Below are 24,956 nucleotides of genomic sequence, written 5' to 3' on the forward strand. Positions count from 1 at the left end.
TAAAATGAACATTATTAAGCTGAATTAATAAGCAACAGAAAAGAGACTTAATTACAGAGGATAAAGTAACAGAAATGATGATACTGAATCAAATGAATACATTTTCACTTAATGGATTAATACTTCAATCTCCTTTGGCTTTTGATCTTCCTGCCAGAAGGGGTGCAGTTCTTTCATCTCCTCTTCACAAGGGGTCCAGTTCTTACTGTTTGGTCTTGGCTTTGGTGCTGGTGTTGTGGGTGTTAATGTTGTAGGTGATAATGACTGTGAAGTGAGGAATGGTGAAAGCGGCAGTGGTAGAGCTGTTAGCAGCACACAGCAGGGTCCGGCCTTGTCTCGGGGTTGTGCAGCTCTGCCACGCCTCCTCTGCTGTGCGGGCCCGGGGTGGGGGCAGCTGGGCCTGGCACTCTCTCTGGCCAGCCCCGCCTCTCCTCTACTGCTGTGCGGGCCTTGGGTGGGGCCAGCTGCAGCCGCGCAGCAGGAAGCGGGGGGGAGCGTGTAGGGAGAAGGGCCAGGACCAGAAGAGAAGGACTTTGGCGGGAAAGAAGGGATCTCAAAACTGCGTGGTAAGCGCCATTTTTTAGAAGGAGTGCCCGAGACGGTGCAGCCACTGCCTTCCCAGGTAGGGAATGGGGGATATGGAAAGACGGGGGTGCAAATGAGGACACAAGATGGCAGGAGGACGGTAACACACTCACGTCACTTCTAGACAGTTTCTGACCTTGTCCTGCCTTAAGGGAAAGGGGGATAGGGGTGGAGAGGGGCACAGGGTGACAGAGAGACGGTAGCAACTCCATGCCATCCTGGCAGTTTTCCCTCCTGGCCGCGCTCTTAGGAACAAAAAGTAAGGAAAGATATAGGCAGCTTCATAAAAACAGAAAAATGTGAAGGTTCACAGGAGGGAGGACCACTTATCTAGGGCACCAACACTCTGCATGCAAATCATCCATAATCAACCATAAGTAGTCTCCAGGGCTTTACCGTCTATAAGTTGTAGCAAACATGTCAGGAGACTTGGTAAGAGTCCCCAGCATGGTCCTTTTTACTGGCAGACTAGCTGCTTGTAGCTCTTAAAATCTCCCCATGAAGAATGAAAAGACTTGTGATGGTAGATGTTAGTGTCATTTCTTGGTTTCAGTAAGGTGGTCCCCTTACTGAATGTTTCCCTCCCTGAATACTACTTCCCTCTAGCCAGCTCCCAGCTCTCGCTAGCTCAGTTATTCAGGGGTTTTAGGGAAATATATTTCAGAGAGACAGAACAGAGATTTCAAAAGAGTGGCTCTCACCCCCAGCTTCCGTTCAAGCTTTATTCTCGATGTGATGTTCCAGGAGGCCGAGGAGAGAGAGAGTGAACCAGGAAGAAACAGGGGTATATCTAGTTTTGGGCCAAGGAAAAATATTGGCCCTGAGCCAATGGAGTCAGGAGTAGGTATGATAGGGAAAAAGGGTTGGACTACATAGCACTGGTTTCAGGGGGATTCTGAGGGGAAAAACCATTCCTCAGAGGAACACAACACCTCCCCATAAACTTTTACGCCCGTGTTTTTATAGGGGTCCCGCAGGGGAGACTTATGGAGTGCTTCTCCTGTTTTCTTCACTGGTTGCCCACATTCTTCACCATCTGTTGCGTCGTGTGGCAACAGTGACCATCGTGCCCAGGGAGGTTACAACCACGTGCTGGAAAACAGATGAGACAAGTTTTGTTATAAGCAATTATTATGTTGTTATTTCCCCCCTACCCCAGGCCAGGGAGGAGGTGAGCATGAAGAGAGGTGAAGATGAAGAGTGCAAGCAAGGGCAGAGTTATGGGTTTTATCAGGTACTCTACGGGAGGAGTCTTAGGGTTTAGGTCAAGGGAGGAGATCAGATTTCAGCCTTCCTTAAAACAGCACTCCACAGCACCTTTTCTCTTTTTTGTGGGCTTTGTGTCATAATACAATTAAGTAGGTCATATTACAAATTCAGATGTGTTTGGAAGGTTTTATTTAGGATTTGTGCATTGTCTGGTGACTGATTTACAACTGTAGATATTTTTTTCTTACAGATATTGATGACATATTTCAGGCTGACTTCCTTGAAGATACATGCTGTTCTTCATCTGTTTACTTTAAATTATCTACCTGTCCAAACAACTTGTTCAGTCACTCTATTTTGCTCTGAGATCCATGTTCCCATGTAAACTTCTGAAATTTACTCCACACATTTACTCAATCATTCTCTAAGTTTATGCATCACTCATTTAAAGAGTCTCCCACCTGAAGCAAACCTAGGGTGAGGTAAGGTGTAATGGTGCCCCTGATGCTTTTCAAGCTTAAATCATGATTTAGGTTTAATTATAAATGAGATGAAGGACTAAAAAACTTCTTCGATAAGCTTATATGGGTAGTAGTGAATTCACAGATGCATGAAATGAAAAAAGACTGTCAAAATTAAAAAAAAAAAAAATGTTGCCAGTAAGAAGATTCAAGATACAGCATTTATCAAGTTAGAAGTTACCAGAACTTGTTAATGAAACAAGGTGTTTAACATGACAGTGGTGGTTGAGTTTGAAGGAAGTTATTCTTATATCTCTTTGACTCTTTGCTCTGCTGACAAACTCAAATTTTTTTACTTGCTGTTAAGGTCTGACTTTTGGCTAATGGCAAATACTCTGCACCCTCATCAAAATCAATCTAGCAGAAAATATTTTTGCATGCACTTGTTGTCTTTATGCTGCCATTGTTAGACATGAGCAAAATAAGGGGTTAATACATATGCAGCTTTAGTAAGTATGAGCAACAAAAATATACATTTAAATTTACAACCTTTTGGTAGTTAAAAAAAGATTATGTCTTCTGTTCAGACTTGGAAATGAACCGTCTTTTCACATTCTTCATGACCCACATTAAAAGAGCATTTGGTCTCCTCTCTATCAAACTGTGAAAAGAGCTTCAGCATCTGCCTGCTGATGCTGAAGACCAATACAGCCACACTCCTTCATACACTCTACAAAGTCTTTTCAGAAAGTTGTTCAGTCAGATCAGTGCAAGATGAGGGATCAGAGAGGAAAATCCAAAGGTCCATAAGTTATGTAGTTCTCCCTTATTTATCCCCTCTCTTCCCTATTTCCTTGCCTCTCCCTCTCTTTCCTCCTCCCCACCCCACTCTGTCTCTAAGATAGAGTCCTCTCTAAGAGTCCTTCAGATGGCCCTTCCCACAATCTTTTAAACTTCATTCTTTCTCTCTTCCTTTTTATTTCATTCCTTACCTTTCAACAGTGTTTTAATTTTTGTTTCCTTCTTCTCTATGCATTGCCACAGCTTAGTCAATCTCTTGGATCCCTCCCTTTGTATCTTCCTTCAGCTTAATATGACTCTTAGGGTCCATAGGCTCCATTTGTTTGTCCCTGTCTCCAGATCATAAGAACCTGTTTTAGGCAAGGATACATGGCTTTCTGTCTGACTTAAAATAAAAGATGTTAGCTTTTAAAGAAAGTCTTATCTCACCTGTGATTAGAGTGGCTTGGCAAAATGCCAAGCGTGTGTCTTTGTAGCACTAAATGATAGTCTGCTTGGTTTCACTGATTAACACATAGCTGGAGAAAGGGTACTGTCAAGATAACATCTTGGTTTTTCCTTTCTTTTAATTTTTCCCAGATCTGCAAGTATTTAATCTTTTCTGCCTTGCTAAGCTAATTATCTGGCCAGGACATACTCTCTCCCTGTCTCTCTCTCTCTCTCTTTTTTTTAAAATTATTATTATTATTATAAGTATTAGTATTAGGGGTTTTTTTAATTATTATTTCCCCCTCTCTGTATTTCCACTTATTTTCCTGGAGATTATTCTTGGGGACTTTTTCTAACTTCTGTCTAATATCTTATTTCTTTGATACTTCCGGGTTTTATTCCTTCTGGACCATTTCCCTTTTCCTTGTAGCCTCTCTTATACAATGGAATAATTCAAAAGGACCTATTGTAACCTATCATCACATAGTTATTACTGTTTTTTTCAGTTTTTGGAGTGCCTCAACAACTCTTAAAAGAAACATTAAGAGTTAATTATTCAGGCAAAAAGAAATTGACCTCAGTTATAAGTGGTTTTGGCATATGAGGACAAAAAACACAGGACAACCCATATTACATGTCTTTCTTCTGCCTAGTTTTAAAATTGCATGGTGGGCTGATTACATTTATCTTTCTGTCTCTCTCATGGTTTAACTTGATCTCTTTATTGATGCTGTCTGTAGCAACATCATATTTTCAGATTTTTTTTCAATTTGTGTTCATGTTCTGCTATTCTTATTATTAGAATTATTAGCAGTAGTGGTAATTCTTAGCAGTAGCAGGAATTCTGTGGCCCACTTCTATTAAATATCCTTCAGAGAATGTTGCATTTTTCTTTGGCAAGGCAGGCTGTCTGAATCCAGAGATAATAAATCCACCCTTTAGGAAATAATGTTTTTATGATACATAAGGAAACAAGCTTGTCTTGAACTGATTAATTTGTTCTTCTATCCATGATGATATTCAGTAGTGAATCACAATATCCTCTACTTTCTATCCATAATGTACTTATTCCTCTGACACTAATCTCTTTTTGCTATGTTTCATATGAATTTTCTTGAGAAGCCATGGAGAAGGATGATTCAAAAAGCCAATAAAGGGCAGATAAAGTCTGTGTGTACAGTGAGCATTCTCATTATCTTCCAAGAATATCTCAAAAAAATTAAAAAAATTACTTGAGAACTGTGAAATGTGACAAAACAAGCATCTCCAGAAATAAACATTTGTCCTCAATCTTTCTGAGGTGTTGATTGCCTGCTGCAGTAGGCCAACAAAGAAATATAGACTCTTTAAACTAGCTTCCTGTGTTCCCTGTTAGGAGTAGAAACTTGCTTTTTCTAAAAAGGTGGTATTTACACCTTTATGAAGAGTGTCTTGTCATTGGCTTGCTAGATGCATTTCTTATTTAGAAAGTATGTTTTTATGCAGCAAATTTGTTGTGAGTCAATAAACTTCTCTGTAGTCAGCTTCCTTGCCCTCTTCCCCCATACCTTTAGAACATGGGAAATGGCTTGTACTTTGGTAAGTAACCCACTATAAAAATGTTTATCTGTTGTTAGTTATACAAGAAAATAAGACACACCTTTTTGTTGTTGTTTGATCTTAAAATAACCCCTTTTTTTTTTCTGTATCGGCTTCTAACTTTCTGCTATACTGGCTTAATACATTTATCTATACAGTGGGATGGGCTAGGAAACATTTAAATCATTTAAATCATGTAAACATTTAAATCTGAAATCTTGCATTCTAGTGAATGTAACAAACATTATTAAAAGAGCACCAAATGTTCAGAATATGTCAATTTTAAGCACACATGCACTGTAAATAGTTCTGTCAGGGACTCAAAAATGGCAGAATGCAGATATGAGTCTTAGGAAAAGTTATCTTTCACTGTTCAGTATGGTCACTAATGTGATGTGACATCTCAGCATGGTAATTATGTACAGTGCATTATGTTCCTGGCTTTTTCTATGATGATATTGTATAACACACCCAACCATTTTCATTATATTATATTTTCTAGAAGTGTGTTTACTATAATATTCAGAAGCTATTATTGTACAGTGCAATGTGATTCCTATAGCCTGGGAACTTCAGACATCCAGTGGTGAGCCAGAGCTATGCCAATCAGTGTTGTGGTAAGAGGATAGAACTTTGGCAGAAAATAACCCCCCTTGCTTTCCAGCTGGTCCTCAGATTTCAGAGGTGCTCGCTGCAGGCTGGGCTGAATTTCCAATACCAAACTTGGCACTATAAATCTGGTTGCATTTAATAAGATCCCAGAAGAACCAATTATGTGGGTTACACTCCTTAATGATCACAGATTCACCAATAGTGTTTGTTACAAGCAACAGTTTACAGATTCTTATTATTGCAGTGATAAATTGATCTACATAATGTGATAAATGGACTAGATCTGTAAAATATCAGTGTCTAGCTCTCTCTATAAGTGTCCCCAAGTTAAAAGGGCACAAATCTTACTAAAGAGGTGTCCCTATTTTGGGTAGGAGAGACGAGCAAATATGTCAACTTATCGGTGAGGGGATTGTATTCCCCTCCTCTACCATCACGGATTTCAAATGTCAGTTTGTTGCCCAACGAAGAGAAACACAAACCACAAAGTAGTTTATGCGGTACTTTATTCGGGCCCGGGGACCTGGGGACTAGCGTCCCAAATCAGAATCCCCCCGACCCTCATTTTCTTACAGGTTTTATACTATTTCTTACAGATTACATTATCAATGTACGTGCTATACATGACATTTCAGTTTAACATTAATCTTCTAATTTCTATAGACTATATCCCGTTCCCACAACACCTGCTTCCCTATCTTTATTTACACAAAGGCTCCCACCATAAATTCTATTCTTCTTTGACTACCGTGATCACCTAACCGCGACGTCTTGGTCCGTTCCTCATGCTTCATTTGTCAGCACATTCTTTCCTTGTACTTCTCCTAGCAACATGGTTAATTTCCAACAAGTCCCCCCTCTTGAGCATTCTTCAATTCTATTGCAAGGATGCTCAATTTCTTAGGTTTGAGTCTCAGCTACATGAGGTTGTATCACTTCTCTTCGGGTAACTGCTTGTATTACCCTTTTGGTGTGAGCCCCTTCTTTCAGAATCATTCCTAAAAGACATCTATATACAATGATCACTACAATTATCACGATTACAAACATTATTACATATTGTACTATAGATGATACCTAACCGGAAACCTGGATCCCTAAGGAGCTCAACAGGGCTCCTACCCAATTATGCTCAGCATCTTTTTGTATCTCCTTTGTTTTGGATTCTATTTGTTCTAATTGATCTATATCTTTTTCTATTTCCTCCATCACGTTTGGGATGTGCACACAGCAATGGTCTACTCTGTTTCTTAAATATCCACAAACCCCATGTTCCTTAAGTAGCAGCAAATCTAATGCCATTCTATTCTGTAATGTCATTCTAGTAGTCGCTTGCAGCTGAAGATTCAAGTCTCTAAAACCTTTTTTAGTTGTAGCTGCAAGCCTCTCCGTCTGTCCTAATAATCGGTACAACATCTCCCTGTTTCTGTAAGATGATATAGGGGCAAACAGTGATTCTAACATCCATCCTACTTTTACTCCATCATCAGGTTCATGCCAATCTTCCTGAATCGAAGCATCATCTTCTATCTCCCTTTTCTTTCTGCTTACCAATTCCTTTTCTTGCAGCTTAGAAGTTTTCCAGAATGGGCATAAGGTAGGAACCCCTAATGTAATTTGTGTAACTGCACCATCTATGGGCATGTGCGTAGTCCATAATCCATGTCCCATAACCCAAACTAAATTTCCTGGGCTCCTAACCGTGGTCGTCTTGCAATCGCAGGGCTCCTTTTCTTTCTTTGCAAGGGTGTGATTATATCCTCTACATTCACATCTCCACTGCAACAGCACTCGCACTGGTTCGAGTCCAATCTGCACTGGTGGAGTGTCACAGGTTAGTACCTGTGTACAATTCCATAACTCCATCATCTCCACCTTTTTCCTATATTGTTCTTTGAATAATGACTTCTGCCCAAAATCTTGATTCTTTCTCCCTTCCCACATTATGCACCAATTCACTTTCCCTAGGTAACTATAAGTTTCTAACAGACTAGGTCCCTAGATTGTTTTCTACTCTTCCATTGTCATTGTCTCAGTGGTATTCTGACATACTTCTTCTATCTTCTTTCTCTTATTCCGAACTCGGATCTTATTGCATGGCTCGGACACCTTTCCAATCACCAAACAATTTCCCTTAAGCTTGGATCCTCTATCCATCCATAATATCCTGGTATTTGCTGACAATTTTGGATCCTCTATCCACTGATAATATCCTGGTATTTGCTGACAATTTTGCTTACTAATCTTTCTTCGTAACATACAAACCTCTACCTAGTCTAAAATTTCCTTAGACACTATTTCACAGTTCCAGGTCACATTTGCGGTGGCACTTGGCATCTCCCTTATGGGTATAATTCCCCACGGGATCGGGTCTCCAGCCGCTTGAGGAAGAGGCAGGCAGGCTGTTATTGAAGTTGTATTTTGCATTCTTCCGAAGTCTCGAATTAGTCCTACTATTAAATTTTCCTGTCCTTCTATTATTTTTAGGGTTTGATTTCTCTCCGGGACCTGTCTGGTAACTCCTATGTCCCTTACTCTTAACGTTACCTGACTGTGACCCCACCAATTATCTCGGGCTATCCAACACCAATATTCTCCTTCGTCATTCCCTTTCCGTACATTATGCTATTTCCTTTCTTCCTGCCGTGATTTTATACTTTGATCCCGGCCTAATCCTTGTTTCATGCCACCACCCATACTCAGTGTAATTTTGTGATGTTGTACAATGTAAAGCAATATTTTCCCTTTCTACTGCTAAGATTGTTCTTCCAGTTGCTCCTATTCCCTGATCCGGGTTTGTTCTAGCGACCACTTCCCGAAGTCCAAATCCTCCATCTAATCCACACTTAACTATACACAGATAATTCCCTGCCATAGTTGTTGAAGCAAAAGATGTGATATTATACCACTCGACCCCTTCAGACTCTTTCTTCCACTCACTACTTCCTTCCTTCAATTGATCCCATTCCATCTCTCTCTCTTTCCACCAGCTAATCCTTATTCCTCTTTTGCAATTATTCTTCAAGGTGTATTGACAACTAATTCTCAATGGCGGGCCCAACCAAATATCCTGGCTCGTTCTCAAGGGTGCTACTATTACCGAACCTGCACTGGTATAGTTTTCATTCATAATTTCCAACTTGAAATCCCCATAATCAAAACTATCTTTTATCCATACTACACAGGTGTATCTACCTTCTCCAGAAGTTGTGATTTTAGGAATCCTTAAGGTAGTGTTTCCTGATTGCTGATGGTCATCCCAAAGTGTCATTATTCCTTTACTTACGATGTCAAGGCCTTTTCTCCATCTCACATTAATTTCATGGGATCCAGCTTTCTGGTTGTCAGAAAACAAACAGGTTAATTCAACATTTCCACTTTCCGGTACTAAGACTAAAGGGTCTGGTACATGAATTATAACTGCTGAGGCTACTAACTGACAAACAATCAGTATCAAGATGATCAGGGCTTTGCCCGGAATACTATCCGGGTGTCTGTTATTGGCTGCACCTCCCATCTCGTCGGTACCTTCTTCACCCTGGTGTAGTGTATCCAGTTATCAATCCCAGCGACCTTGACGGCAGTATACGTGGTCATCAGCACTTGGTAGGGACCATTCCATGACTCCTTTAGAGGCTCTATGCTCCAATTTTTCACGTACACATGGTCTCCCGGCGAGATGTCATGAACTGGGTTCTCTAGTGGTAGCGGGCGGTTCCACTGCAAGGCTCCCCCTACAGCTGCAAGAGTCTTATTCAAAGATAACACATAGTTTAATAATACTTGGTCTCCTGTTAAATGGGGGTCCCCCTGATAGGTTGCAGCATGATAAGCTTTACCATACAATACTTCATACGGACTGACTCTTATCCTCTCCCTGGGTTTTATTCGGATGCGCAATAATGCTATTGGCAGAGCTTGGGGCTACTGAACTTAGGCTTCCTGGAAATCTTTTTCAACTGATTTTTCAATGTTTGAGTCATCCTTTCTACCTGGCCACTAGACTGCGGTCTCCACGGAGTGTGTAAATCCCATCTAATCCCTAATGCCTTGGCTACACCTTGAATGATTCTTGCCACAAAATGCGGTCCCCTATCTGATGACATTCCTAACGGGATTCCAAACCGGGGGATTATCTCTTTCAAAAGGGTTTTAACCACTTCCTTTGCCTGATTCGTGCGACAGGGAAACGCCTCCGGCCATCCTGAAAAGGTACATACATACACTAAAAGGTATTTATTACCTTGGGCTTTAGGCAGCTCCGAAAAGTCTATTTGCCAGTAGTCTCCAGGCTGTGGGCCTACTTTTAACCCTCCCATCTGAACCTGTTTTCGCACTAGGGGATTATTTTTCACACAAGTGGGACAGGTTGCATTAACCCGCTTTGCCATTGTTAACATCTGATTAGAGATTACCTCATTCTTTAAAAATTTTACCAAGGCCTCCGCTCCCCAGTGGCACTTGTAATGTTCAGTCTCCAAGATTGCTCGCATTATCTTCGCAGGTACTACTACCTGCCCGGTTGCTGTTACATACCACCCTTTGTCATTCTTCTGAGCTTTCACCAGGTGGGCCAACTTCACGTCATCTGGTAGGTATGGAGGCTCATCTTTCATGTAGGAATCTGCCGGATTTCCCTTAGCTGGAATAAGAGCTGATTGAATCCTTATTTCCTTCGCTACTCTTTTAACCGTTTTATCTGCCAATCGATTACCTTGGTATATCTTTCCATCTTCTCTTCGGTGTCCTGGCACATGCATTACTGCTACTGCCTCGGGTTCTCTTACAGCCTCTAACAGGAGTAGGATCTCGTCCCTATGTTTTATTGTTGACCCTTGAGACGTTAACAATCCCCGCTCTTTCCACAGAGCTCCATGTACATGCACCACCCCAAAGGCATATTTTGAATCAGTCCAAACATTGACCCTCTTTCCTTTGCTCAATTCGAGGGCTCGAGTTAAGGCTCTAATTTCTGCTTTTTGAGCCGAGGTTCCAGGGGGAAGAGCCTTTGCTTCTATTACTTGAAGAGTTGTGACTACCGCATAACCCGCATACCTGGTGCCGTTCTCGACAAAGCTGGACCCGTCGGTGAACAACTCCCAGTCTGGGCTATTGATCGGTGCATCCTTCAAATCTTCTCTGCTTGCATAGACCTGCTCAATTATCTCCACACAGTCATGGACGAGTTCCCCTTCCTCTCGCTCCGACCTGAGGAATTCTGCTGGGTTTAAATGGGGTGTTATTTTCAGTTCTATATCATCTTGTTCCCGCAGCAACGCCTGATATTGCAACAGGCGGCTGGATGAGAGCCAGTGACCTCCCTTTTGCTCTAAGACTGCAATTACCATATGGGGCACATATACTTCCAGCTTCCTTCCCAAAGTCGGCTTCCTTGCTTCTTGTATTAGCAGCACCGTTGCCGCTACCGCTCGCAGGCATCCTGGCCAGCCGGCACTAATGGTGTCCAATTGTTTAGAGAAATACCCCACAGGCCGCTTCCATGGCCCTATTTTCTGTGTTAGTACCCCTAATGCCAACCTGTGTCTTTTAGTAACATATAGCTGGAAATCTTTGCTCAAATCTGGCAATCCCAGCGCAGGGGCTTCCTTTAAGGCCTGCTTTAGTTCTAGGAAGGCTTTTTCCTGTGCACGTCCCCAAGTCCAGTGCACTTCTTTGAGGGCCTCATATAGGGGCCGTGCCAGCAGTCCAAAGTTCAGAATCCACAGCCGACACCACCCCACCATTCCGAGGAAAGATCGGAGTTCCTGATGGTTTCGGGGGACGGGTATGGCGCAGATAGCCGCTATGCGGTTAGTCCCCAATTTCCGTACCCCCTTAGAGATTTCACACCCCAAATAGACAACCTCTGTTCTTACCAGCTGTGCTTTGTCTCGCGAAACTCGATATCCTCCTTGTCCCAGCATGTTCAGAAGGCTTATGGTTAATTGGGAGCAGATGTCTCGTTCCGTAGCTGCTAGGAAAGTATCATCCACATATTGGAGAACCACATAGAACATGCTTGGTACTGTTACCTGGGTTGTCTTCCACTCTTCTAGTTCCCGAGCTAGTTGGTTTCCAAAAATGGTAGGGGAGTTCTTGAATCCCTGTGGTAGTCGGCTCCAAGTCAGCTGCCTTCTTCGTCCTGTGTCTGGATTTTCCCATTCGAATGCAAAATATTTCCTACTTTCAAGTGCCAGTGGGATGCAGAAAAAGGCATCTTTTAAATCAATCACGGTAAACCATTCAAATTTCTCTGATACAGATGTCAACAAGGTATAAGGATTAGCAAGTACGGGATGAATATCTTTGGTTATCTCATTTATTGCTCTTAAATCCTGCACTAACCTATACTTTCCATTAGGCTTTTTAACTGGAAAAATAGGAGTATTATATTCGGATTCACACTCCTGCAAAATGCCTAAATTTAGGTATTGATCAATAATTGGGGCTACCTCTCGCCTGACTTCAGGTTTGATTGCATACTGCTTTAGTCGTACTGGTTCTTTCCCCTCTTTTAGTTCTACTACTACTGGCTGTGCTGCCTTTGACTTTCCGGGGGTCCCAGTTTCCCATACCCAGGGAACTACAGCTTGCTCAATTTCTTCTCTAATGGGTTGGGGCTCTACCTCCTTAATAATGAACATTTTACCAATATTTTCTCCCGGAATTTCTAACTTGACCCTACCTCCTTCAAAAATAATTCTGGCCTGTAACATCGACAATAGGTCTCGTCCTATCAATGATTCAGGCCTATTTGGCATGTACAAAAATTGATGATCAAATTCCTTTCCCCCAAACTTTATATCTACTGGCCGAAGAAATTCCCTTTCTTCAATTTTTCCAGTAACCCCCACTACTTGTATCTTTGTGTCACTTAATGACCCTACCCGTGTATTAATTGCAGAATATGTGGCACCTGTATCTATTCTAAATTCTAACGGTTCTCCCTCTACTTCCATGATAACCTTGAGAGATCTCGGTCTAGTCAGCGCCATTACCAGCGCCTGGGCGACCTCTGCCGACGAATTCCCAAACTGCCTCGGAATTCCAATCCCACTATTCAATGGGCACTCATTTTTCCAATGTCCTTTATTTTTACAAAGGGCGCATTGGTCATATCCCAATCTCACCTGGCCCCTGCCACGACCCCTACCAAATCCTCCTCTGCCTCGAGCACGCCCCCTCCCATTACCTCTCCCCACAGCTTGCTGGAGTACTGCCAACATGCTAGCTTGTTGCTTCCTGACCGATTCCTTTTCCTGATTGTTATAGACCTTCCAGGCAACTTCCAACAATTTTTCTAAATTACGGGTATCCTCACCTTCTAGCTTCTGCAATTTCTTTCTAATATCCTCCTGGGACTGCCCCATAAAGATTAATGCCAATTGTAACCTTCCCGCTTCCCCCTCTACTTCTAAACTAGTATACTGTCTCGCAGTTTCCTTCAATCGTTCTAAGAAAGCAGAAGGGGATTCATTCTTTTCTTGTTTCAGTGAATAAAGTTTGGACCAATTTACCGTCTTTGGAATGCCTGTTCTAACTCCTTCAATTAACAATTCCTGGTATCCCTTCAATGCTTGGTGTCCCCGTGCTGTATTGGGGTCCCATTCAGGGTCTTCCCTTGGTACTAATTCATTCAGAGTTCCATCCGCCACCCGCAACCTTATCAGTTCTCTCGCCCTTTCTGTCATAGCCCGCAACACCATTTTCTTCTCAGTAGAGTCCATCAAGGTATCTAATAAAACCTGTAAATCATTCCAATCAGGGTTCTGAGTTTTTATTACCATTTTTACTACCCTGGCCGTACGGTCAGGATCCTCCCTATAAGATCCTGCAGATTGCTTCCAGATTATCAGGTCATTTGGGGAAAACGGAACTTTCACCATTACTCGATCTCCCTGGGGTCCCACCGCCTCTCTCAGCGGGGCCATTACGTGTGTTCCCCCCTCCCGGCCCCCTTTCTTAGAGACTAGGTGACCCCTTGTTCGTTTAGATATCGGGGTATGCCGTTTACTCTTGCCATCCCCTTTTTCCCTTGTTTCCCCACCCTCTTCTCCCTCTTCTTCCGAAGCGGTTTCAGGTGGGGGAGCACTAGGGGAGACCAGTAGGGATACATCCTCCTCAGGGTCTTTATATTTAACCAGATAGTCCGCCTTTTGATCCCGATTCTCGCAACCCCGACACTTCTCATTTGCCACAGTTAGAACCATTATTCCACATTCTTTCTGCCAATCCGTTCTCCGTCCCAAGTAATAAAACAGATCCAAATATGGTATCTCTTCCCATTTACCATTATCCTGTAAATAATGCATCATTGGAGTAATAATATCATGATTCAGCGTCCCATTCCTAGGCCACTGCATTCCCGCGGTGTCATATTGCGGCCAAACATGATTACAAAAATCAATCAACTTATCTTTAGCTAATTCTTGACCAAAATTCCCTTCTTTCCATTTCCTTATTAAACAACCTAGTGGTGAGTCCTCCGGGATTTCAATCCCTGTCGAGGACGTTTTAAACCCTTTAAATGGCAAATTTTTTTTTTTTTTTTTTTTTTTTTTACCAATTTATGTCCTTTACCACCTTATATCCTTTACCACCTTATATTCTTTACCACCTTATATCCTGCTAGCAGGTATTGATCCTACTCAACTTTCGTCGAGATTTACGGTCAATTTTTTTTCCACCAACCTGGGACGTCCAAGCCCAACTGTGCGGAGCGTAGGTCCGTCTTAATCGGCAGGCGTCTAAAATCCTTTAAGAATAAAGCACCTTTTGGGCTTACCTCGTAGTTGTCCGACAGGTGCGGGGTCGGGCACGGGTTGATGTCTCCCCAGAAATCACCTGGTGCCGGCGTGGAGTAGATCACCTCGCGAACCGCCCCAGCAACCTTCGGAGTCCTGCCACGGTCACCAGAAAACTGTTGCCCAACGAAGAGAAACACAAACCACAAAGTAGTTTATGCGGTGCTTTATTCGGACCCGGGGACTAGCGTCCCAAATCAGAATCTCCCCGACCCTCATTTTCTTACAGGTTTTATACTATTTCTTACAGATTACATCATCAACGTACGTGCTATACATGACATTTCAGTTTAACATTAATCTTCTAATTTCTATAGACTATATCCCGTTCCCACAACACCTGCTTCCCTATCTTTATTTACACAAAGGCTCCCACCATAAATTCTATTCTTCTTTGACTACCGTGATCACCTAACCGTGACGTCTTGGTCCGTTCCTCATGCTTCGTTTGTCAGCACATTCTTTCCTTGTACTTCTCCTAGCAACATGGTTAATTTCCAACAAGTTTATACTTTTGGGAGAAGTGGAGGTGAGACTGTAATCAAATGTCCTGTTACTGACCTCATAAATGGGGGAGAAGAACATTATATGTAAATAGCAACTACAAAGAGAAAGCTTACAAAGCCTGTGAGTCTTGTGCAAGGGCAGAATAGAACCGTGACATGTTAGTATCACTCCCTCTTCCAAGTGGCTGATTGCAGTGTGTGACAGTTTCAGTTCGAAACTGGGTGGAAACACCAATTTGTGTAGTGGTTTGAGTGTCTACTAGAATTATTTACTCTTTCTCTGCTATGAGATAGGATTAGGGGAAAAGCAAAGCAAACTCAAACTCAAAAGGGTATAAAGACAGGTTTATTAATAAAACTACAAGAAAGAAAGAAAAAATTAATAAGAATCAGAATAAAACCTTCAAAACATTTCTCCTTCCCCACAAGTTTCCTTTCCCTTCTCACGGACAATGTATAGAGACAAACTTGGAACTCTCAGTCAGTTTACCAGCTATAAAATAGTCTCTCATCCATTCTTTTAGAGAGAGAAGTCTCTTTTGATATGTTATGGTAACTTCCCTATGAGAAAGAACAGTTCTCTTGTGGCTTTAATTCTCACAAAAGCAGCCGCCTGGGAATCTACATTTGTGAAGTCCCTCCCATATTATGTAACCTTCTCACAGCTGCATATGGGCCATATATACTCATGGGGTACCATTTTAAAAATGAACTGTTCAAAAGCAAAGATTCTCTTCATCTCTAAGAACAGAGATCTTTTCTCTTTTTGGGGGCAGATTTTCATCATCTCATCTCTCTCTCTCTGTTCAAGCTTCTCATAAGATCACAGTTGCCTTAATATTTGTTTAGTCCACCACAAACACCATTGCTCAGATCTACAATTTGAATACTCTCATCATCTCCCCAGTATATATTTCCATGACTTAGAGATACTCTAATATATTATAGTCCATTACCATGGCTCACAAAAGAATTACAGCCTAAAACCAAGGCATCTTCTCATTCTCTTCCATCCTTCACAGACTTTGATGTCTTTATGTTGTCTCTATGTGTCTTCACTCTGCCTTTCTCTCACTCATAGAAGATTTAATGTTTTGCAAGTTTCATCTGTCAAGGAAAGAATTAATATTCTCCCAGGTCTGCAGAGGGTATGATGGTTCTTGGTAGCAGTGGCTGGAGCGTGGGGGGTGGGGAGGGGGTGGAGCACAGCTAGAATCTCACAACAGCATGCCCGTGGCTGGGGCTTCCCCCCTTTCTGCACAGCACCCAATGGGGGGGACTTGGCCTGGTGCCACCAGGCCTCCTAGGGCCGCGATGGAGGGGCGGCTTAGTGGCAGAATGTTAGCAGCTGCTCGGGTCTGATCTGGCCGGGACAGGGCATCCTCCCCTACCCCTGCATGGGAGCTGATCGGGCCAGACCCTGTCAGGTCTAACACAGTGGCAGGGCCCAGCCGGGCTGTGCCAGGCCCAGTGTCTTGGTTTGAAAGACAGGTGTCTGCTAGGGAGAGGCGGGGCCTCTCTAGGAATGGGGAATTCCAATCCCTTCCATCCAAGTTATTATAATTTAGAAGATTAAAGAGGCTTTTCAGTTGGAGCTATGGGGAAAGGAATAACAGTTCTTTACTAGTAAATATAACAGGACAAACAAACAACAACTACAGCAATAATAATAATAATAATAATAATAATAATAATAATAATAAAAAACAGAACCAAGAACCCCAAGGGGCTTTGTCTCACAAGCCCCGGGCAGTCTGATCTCTTGGGACTCTGAGAGCACTAAGCCAAAACAGTAGAAACTCCGGGGCTGATGACTGGAAACAGCGGGTTTTCCTGGCAGGCAGGGGGCGTGCCTTGGCAGGCAAAGTGAGCAGTGCTGAAGAAGCTGCAATGGCTGGACCAGGGCTGACCTAGCTCCAGCAGGGCAGGCGAGGCGCTCCAAATTCCTGGGCACTCCAGCAGATGATAGAATTCCCAGGACCGGACCTTCCGTTAACAGTGGACTCCTCACATAGCTAGCAGTCGCCTGACCGTCCTCTCCAAAACAGAGAGCAAAAGAGACCACCCTCAGCTCCCAGAGCCCTCGAGCCTTTCCCTCCCCCCCAAACTAAGTGATCTACTGCCCTCGCCACCTTTTTTGTGTGGGTCAAGTACCCTTTAAGCATCAGTATTTAGTTTCTTAGAAACTTATGGGGGGGGGAAAATTCTATAGGGAAAGGAAAAAAACAAAACTAAACTTAACCCCCAACACCTGGCACCACACAGTGGAGCAGGACCAAACCCGCTGGCCCCTGTTACCTCTTTCCAGACTGGAAGGAAAAGAGAACTTCTCGGGATTTCCCTCCTATTTTTAACCTGTGTTTCAGCAGAGGTGTATCACCTTTCTAGTGGCTTTACCAGTGTCTTGAGTTATGTAACCAAAAAATGTGTATTCTGTTTCATCTGTCAAAAGCCGTTGGGGAGATGTTTTTTCCTTATCTCTTGTAACTCTGTGGGGGAAGGCGGTGGATGCCTTCTGATAGTGGCCCAGCCGTTAAAACCAGGTGGGGCAGTGTTTCTCATCTCTTCCACCACCTGTCCATTCTCCAGGGGGATATCTTCTGATAATGGACCATTAAGGTTTACCAATTACATCATCTCATTGTGTGATGCTCCACCCAGTGTGGGGGGAGACAACTGTCACTACCTAGATAAAAACTGAGACTCAAGAACACCAGGTATTTGGTTTTTCCACTGTATCTCTGGAGAAAGACCGGACCCATCTCACCACCATTGGACTTTCTACAGGTTCATCTCTATTCCACAGAACTACCTCTGTTATTCCAGGAGGATTTGTTTGGAATGCTTTCAACACCCTGACCAACAGGATGTCATGTCGTATCCCTGACTCTGTCAGGGATTTTCCAGGATTTTTGTTTGCTTGCTTGCTTGGGTTTTTTGGTACTACTACATTTGTATTTTCTTTTTTTTTAAATATTCCTAGTAAAGAACTGTTATTCCTATTCCCATATCTTTGCCTGAAAAACCCTAATTGCAAAATTATAATAATTTGGAGGGAAGGGGGTTTACGTTCTCCATTCCAAGACAAGCTCTAGCCTTCCCTGGCCGACAACTATCTTTCAAAACGAAGACAACCAGATGTCAATATTCAAACCTAGTCACTGATTGGTTTTGCTGTGACTTTCTTGGAAAAAATCACTTCGGTGCAAAACCGGCACAGAGTAATAACGGTCTGATAAATTATCATCCCATCATGCCTTTGTACCCTGGGAAATCCCTTCACTGCATATCTCAGGACATATGTCATAGAGATCCCTTCACCACTCACATATCTCACAGCTACAAGCTGCATTCCTGCAATGAGATCCTTAGAAATTTGATGATCACTGAGAAATTTAAATTAATCTTAATAAACAACAAATTTATTCTTTGACCTCCAGAACCTGGCTCCATATTTTCGGTGTCTATTCTATGTGATGCCTGCAACTGGAATATTCTTGAAATGCTTTTTATATTACAGTCTTTTTCTTTATTGTTGTTCAGTCATCCAGTCCTTGATTTCTGCAGTATATGTATTTCGAATAGCAAAGAACTGTTCTTTAAAGCCAGGGACTGAGCATACCTAGGACTTTCTTGGAATTGCTGAAGAGTTCTATATTTTCTAAGCTGTGATTTATTTTTTTACAGACAAGTTCTGATAATTTCTATGCTTCTCTGGATCTACAGATCAGTGTCTTTTGATTGTGAGTTTACTGACACTCTGTAAAGAAGTGAACACTGAATTGTTAAAGAACTGTCATAGGTTAGTACAGTTTAGTTTTTTAGTCATAGAGGAATGTGGAATGATTTTCTGGGTCAGGACCTGGGAATTGCTTTAGAAAGGACAGGGACCTATCAGAGGGTTAGTTAGAATATTGGCATCTGTTTTGACCACTGAAAAATGTCAGCTGCGACTTTGGGAAGTATCATATAAACCCCCTTGATTTCCTGCAGGTCAGCCCCTTTTTTTTTCCTTTGGGCCAGAGAGAGACAGGTAACGTCGAGTTGGGCCTGCTGTTCCCCCCCCTTTTTGGGGAGGGGGGTAGGGTGGGAAGCTGGCCTGAGGCCTGGCCGGATTCTATTGGCTCCTGGGTGGGGGTGGGGAGGAGAGGTTGCTGCTTTACAACAACTACTTTCTCCAAACTTCACTGGAGCAGGCAGGGATCTCTGCCAGGCCTCTAATAAGAGCTATGGGCACCATTTAGGCTGAGGTTGCCCTGATTTACACCGAGGGGTGGGCCAAAAAAGCATTTATGACCCTGCCTGGGGTTTTTTTTTTTGTGATTCCGGAATGCCCGGGTGCTCTGATCTCTGATGTTTCTGCTTGAGTTCTTCCCTCACCACCGTGGCCTTGAACATCTAACACCAGGAACTACCGCAAGAGAGAAGAGACTCTGGGCAGATTTAACCCTTTCCTGAGAACATAAAGCTTCCAGGGCTTGGCCCTTCTCTGAGAGAGAAAAAAAAGAGACAGAGTGAACATAAAGAAGAAACAGCATAAAGTCAGTGGAGCGAGAATGAAAAGAATCTTAGGACAGGGGGTTGAAGAGTTTGCCATTCCATCCTTCTTAAACCATAGAAACGAACTTTATATTTAGATTATCCCTTTAAATCATGAGAAAGATATGCATTTGGGGAGATGATTGTTTAGATTTGTGTGTGAATTTGAGCAAAGGTGTTTGTAATAGACTAAGTGATATTCCTATAAGATGCTTAAACTGAGAAGTCCTCTGTGCCAGTGAAGAAGTGTAAAGATATCTCTGTGCCTTAAGATGAAGAATTCTTTGCCTTTAGAGTTATTCATCTTTAAAAACTGACACCCCAACACACAAAAGTCTAAGACCCATGACCCATAAGCAGCTTAGGAAACTTCTAATGGGAGGGGTCACAAAAGCAAGTTTCCCTGGGTGGCTGTTTTTGTGACTGTTAAAACCCACAAGACAATTGTTCTAGGTTGTCAGTGGGATCCATAACTCTAACAGAGACTCTTCTCCTAAAGATTAGTGAAAAACTATTTTCAAATAGTGAAACTGACTGATAATTACAGGTTTTGCCTCTTTATGTTGTTTTGTAAGAAAGTTAACAGTTTGTAAGGGGAGGGAAGAGTGTTTTTAGAGCTTCATTCTGTTTTGTTTTAGTTTTTTCTCCACTTTTTTTTTCATTCTTTTAGTGTATTTTAATAAACCTATTTGTTTATTTTCAAAGGTAAGCCTTTTTCTCCTAGTCTCTCTCCCACAGAAAAAAAGTGAGTAATAAGACCAGAATTTAATAAATGTGAAACCACTACAAGAACAAATTAAAATAATCTGAATGAGAGAACAGGAAGGAAGAATAGGGAACTATGCAGTCAGGTGTGTCAGGTATTGCCTTGCAGTGACTTGCAAGTTTAATATGCTGAGAAAACAACTTGATTCGGGGACTGCTGGAGGGTACAAATTGAGTCTTGCTGTTTGGATTTTTATGTGCTTCTTTTTCAAAAGAGAAATTTTACTGTTATAAAATACCCCATAAAAAACATCTGGCAAATGTTTTATTCATTACTAACCTTCTGGTTTAATAAATATTACAATGATGTAAACCTTTTAATTAGTCTTTTGGAACTTTGACTCTTAGGAAAACCATGCTTGTTCTTTGAGATTTTAGGGAGGCATCAAAGAGGATGCTTGTGGAGGTAGATAAACCTTCCAGGCCTCTGCCCTGGAGGGATGTCCCTTGAAGAGAATGTGATAAACTCATTTCAATCCCTCCCCGGGAGAAGAGAACCTAGATGAGGCAGTTGTCTCTCAGGTCTGGGAAAGGTACTCATAATGCTTTGATACACTGTTCCAACCCATTGGTTCTTCCCCTTTGGTACCACGCCTGCTTTCCCCCACAAATACCCCAGAGTTTACCCTGCTTGGGAGGAAACTGCCATCCCTGGCTACCCTTTGCAGGGTGCTGGACAATAAAGGCTACTCTGTGGAACCGCCACACGGCACTCTTGTCTCTCTGTCCCTGAGTCGGCCTGGGATAACCTCACAAGGCAGAGCTGAAATCATGGCTGAGAGCTGAAATCACTGCTTAGAGCTGAATCACTTGCAGCCACTGGCTGCACCTTGCTAACACCTGCCCAGTGGCCGGAGACTGCCCGAGGCCCCCAGAATGCTGTCTCTAGAGAGACCTCTCTCTCTGGGAAGATTGCGGCTATCCGGGTGGGACTGCAGACTCCATGGCTCTTCACAGATACTCACAGGAAAAAAGGTGTAACAACACCATAAGTATATGATTCATACAGAGTTGCTACTGGATTTATTATGGATCGAACAAAACATTTAGTTAGTCACTTTCAAAATAAGTGATGTACAAAAAAATAAAATCATCAAAGAATTGTGCAACCCTTGCATTCATTGCAATGATGATGAGGCTTTTTTCCTCAAAGTCAGGTTCATTACATCAAAAGTGAGTTGAAATCTATAATCCCTCCAAAAAGTACTCAGAATCTACCTTTGAAAGTTACATTGCCTTTCTGAGATTCTTGTGTGGTGAGACATGCACTTATGGGATATTTTAATGATCAGTTCTACAAAAATGCTGAGTAACTATAGTCGCATCCATATTATCACAAGTCAAGTTGACTTAATATTTCTTGTTTAATCCTTATAACTTGCCCAGAGATGTTTCTATTCAGCACGAAAACAGTCTTGAATAAGTCTGAAATAGCCCTAGAGGGAGATATGGTCACTCAAAACAGGCAAGTCAAGAAAATTATTATAAAAGGAATATGTGTGTTTGCATTTTATTCTAACTACAGGGCAAGACATTAAGCAAAAGTAGATTATTTTTGGTCATTTCATAGTGAGTTTGCTGTTCTGTTCCTTTTGGGTTCACATAGATTGTTAATATATAACAAAGGGATATATAGGAAAAGGGGATCATTAGACCTAGAATATGCTTAGGGGAAAAAAAAAAAAAATCAGAAAAAGTATGTGATGAGTGGAAGTATGACACTTTTTAATTTGTTGTTCTTTTGGAGCTTATTTCTAAACACTAAATTTTAGTCCATTAGTTTACAAATCTGTCTTTTTTTTTTTTTCCTTTTTTTTTTCTGTCTTTCATTAATATCTTCTTGCAGTTAGAGTAGTGCAACATTTTTAGTAATTTTTTATACATCACAAAGGTGTTTTCTGACTGTTTCTAAGAGGAAAACAGAATAGCAGAAATACTGAATCTTGGCTTCAAGTGTTTGATTGGGAGACTACAGAGGGCAAAGTCTACTAGGTTGTGGGAAACTGACTCCACTGAGGAGTAGCAGTTGAGTCAAAAAGACTTTCAGAAATCATTTAAGACATTTTTCATGAGTCACAAAGAGGAGGCAGCACAGAGTATAAACAAAAGCATTTCATTTTACTTTGTCAATATGTGTGCCTGGAGGTAACTATTATTTTGGAAGATCCATCTGTTGGAAGTTTCGTAAACAAATATAAGTAATGACAGAATAATTTGTGAGCTTGTGAATCACTGATGGAAGTCACACAGGAGGAAGAAAACACTGGAATAACAGAGACTGGCCATGACAAATGCTGTTATCTGGGATAAAATGAGTTGTGTGGGAAGGAGAAAAGGAAGGGCTGAGCACCAAACAGCAGGAAGCCTGGAGGAGTTAGCAGATGAAAACTGTGAGCAGTGAGGTATGATCTGCCTCAAAGAGCAGCTTATGTCATGAACTGCATTCCTGTTGTAGCGGTCAAGCATTTTTCAGTGCTTGTAATTTTCTTTATAACAGCTCTGGCTTATGTGGCTACCTTTGGGCTCAAGTTCCCTGTTTTCCACTGATGTAATGCAGAAAGGTGGCTAGAGCAGGTTCTAGATCCCTTTGGAGTAGGAGCATTGGCCTTGCCCCTTGCTACCTTGACTTTGTTGAGCCTGAGTTTTCTTACTGTGTCCATAATTTCTGTGGCTCCTCAGTGGCCTGGGGTGTTCCTGTGAAAAAAAAAAAAAAAGTATTTTGAACATTTTAAGCAGGATGAACTCCCCTGGAAAGCGTTAAGAGAATGGGCAGACTTGTTTGGAAATGTTTCAAAGGGAAAACATTAAAAAATGCAACCCAAAACACCAGCTTTGGTATTTGAGAGTTTTGTCTGTAAAGGATTTGCTTCTTTTATTGGTGTTTTCTTACATAGGAAGCAATAAAAATAATTCTTATTGGTTAGAGAACCAAATGCATGCAGAATTTACTTTGGTGCAGAAATGAAACAGTATTGTGGCTGGTAGATCAACAAGACCTATTTGTCAGTAACACTGCAAGCATAGGGAGTAAGATAAAGGTAGTTTGAATATTCCTTTGAAAAAATACTTCAACTTTCTTGAAGTATTTTTTCAAAGGAATATTTAAACTATCTTTTTACACTTAGGGACAGTGCTGTAATGAGGAAAAGTAGTGGCTTCAATAGTCCCAAGGGCAAAGACAAAACAGGAAGCTGAAATTTTAAATAAATTCAAGTGAAGCATTTAAAAAGTGCAATCACACTGGCAGCATCTATCCTGCTAATTAAGTTTGATTTTCGGTGCAATCCATGTATAATGTGCATCATCCTTGAATAAATGAAGACATGCATATGGAATGCTGTCTGCTCGAAATTGATACAAGTAGAAGAAAGAAGGATATCCTTTTTATATATATATATATATATATTCTTTTCTTCAGTGATAATTGCTTTGCTAACAGTTTTGAAGACAGAGCTTTTCAGTTGACTTACTTATTCTTATCAGGAAAGAAATGCTGGAGAGATATGAAACATGTTTTGTGAGCATATGAAAGATCAGTTGTTAAACTGATTCCACAATCAAATCATTGTGCATTAAGGATACCCTATAGCAGAAAAAAAACCAAAACCAAAAACCTTCAGTATTTTTATTTTTCAAAAAATTACTTTAAAAATATGTTGTTTTATCACCTTGTGTGTGTATGCTTGCACTTTTAAAAAAAATTTTGAATTAGACCTTTATGCATCGCCAATTCCAACAATGGCTAGTAAACATGATTTCAGTGTGTGCTGAGGGATTTTTTTGGGAAAAAAGTCATGCTAGAGGATCTACAGATTCAGCAAGCAATCTAGAGATGTGTGAAAGAGATGATGAAATAAATCATTATTTAATCTCATTTATCATAAGGCTTTTGATCACGAGATATGCAAGCAACCTCAGCATCCTAATGCATGACAGCTTTATGGGCTTGGTCCTAAAAATGGAGTGGACAGCTGTGTGGTAATTATGAAAATTAAACAAGTATTACAAAATTGAAGCATTTAAAGTTGTCTAAAATCCATGCATGGCCTTTTATATTTTGATTATCGCTAAACAAATCTAAAAGTAAATGAAGACATTTATAGGCTGCTACAAGTAATATATCATTACATGAATGCATGCTACCTTGATTATGCATTTAGAAATTACCTGATGAGAATAGTTTACACGCTCAACAGTGGAAAATCAAAGTGCAGTTGATTGATGGGCTCCATTTAGAGATATCTGGGAAACAGTCACAGAACTGTAGTGTACAGTAGATAATTACTTTTCCTTGCAAGTCAGAAATTTATATAGGAAAAGTAAAGCTCTAAAAAAAGTAAGTGTAAAAGTATCATAGCTGCCTATGCACTTTTCCAGAACTGATTCAAATTCCTAACAGTGGAAGAAGGCTACAGTCTTGAGACCTGAAGCAGCACGTTTTGAGATAGCTTGAGTTTCCCTGTAGAAAATTGAAATGTAGATTGAGACCGTAAAAATTACTATAAAAATCAAGATTCAGAAAGACAGTAGCTAAGAGTGATCAGTCTAACTGATTCTCATCATACTGATGGATCCTCTTTCATTTGGAGTGTAAGTTAAGAACACACCTGAAGAAGAGGAGACCATGTGAGGGAAGAGGAGGAGGAGGGTGTGATTTTCTTTCTGAG

General features: G+C 41.4%; 1 long non-coding RNA gene across 1 annotated transcript in view; it reads left to right on the forward strand.

Moving 5' to 3' along the window:
* The first annotated feature begins 490 nt into the window (after nucleotides 1-490).
* Nucleotides 491-24,956, forward strand: part of LOC131378493 (uncharacterized) — a 35,563-nt gene continuing 11,097 nt past the window's right edge. Inside the window, exon 1 of the long non-coding RNA XR_009207570.1 lies at nucleotides 491-566. This is a non-coding gene — a long non-coding RNA (uncharacterized LOC131378493). The remainder of the gene's footprint in view (nucleotides 567-24,956) is intronic.

Source organism: Hirundo rustica, chromosome 2 (assembly GCF_015227805.2).
Source record: "Hirundo rustica isolate bHirRus1 chromosome 2, bHirRus1.pri.v3, whole genome shotgun sequence".
Lineage (NCBI taxonomy): Eukaryota > Metazoa > Chordata > Aves > Passeriformes > Hirundinidae > Hirundo > Hirundo rustica.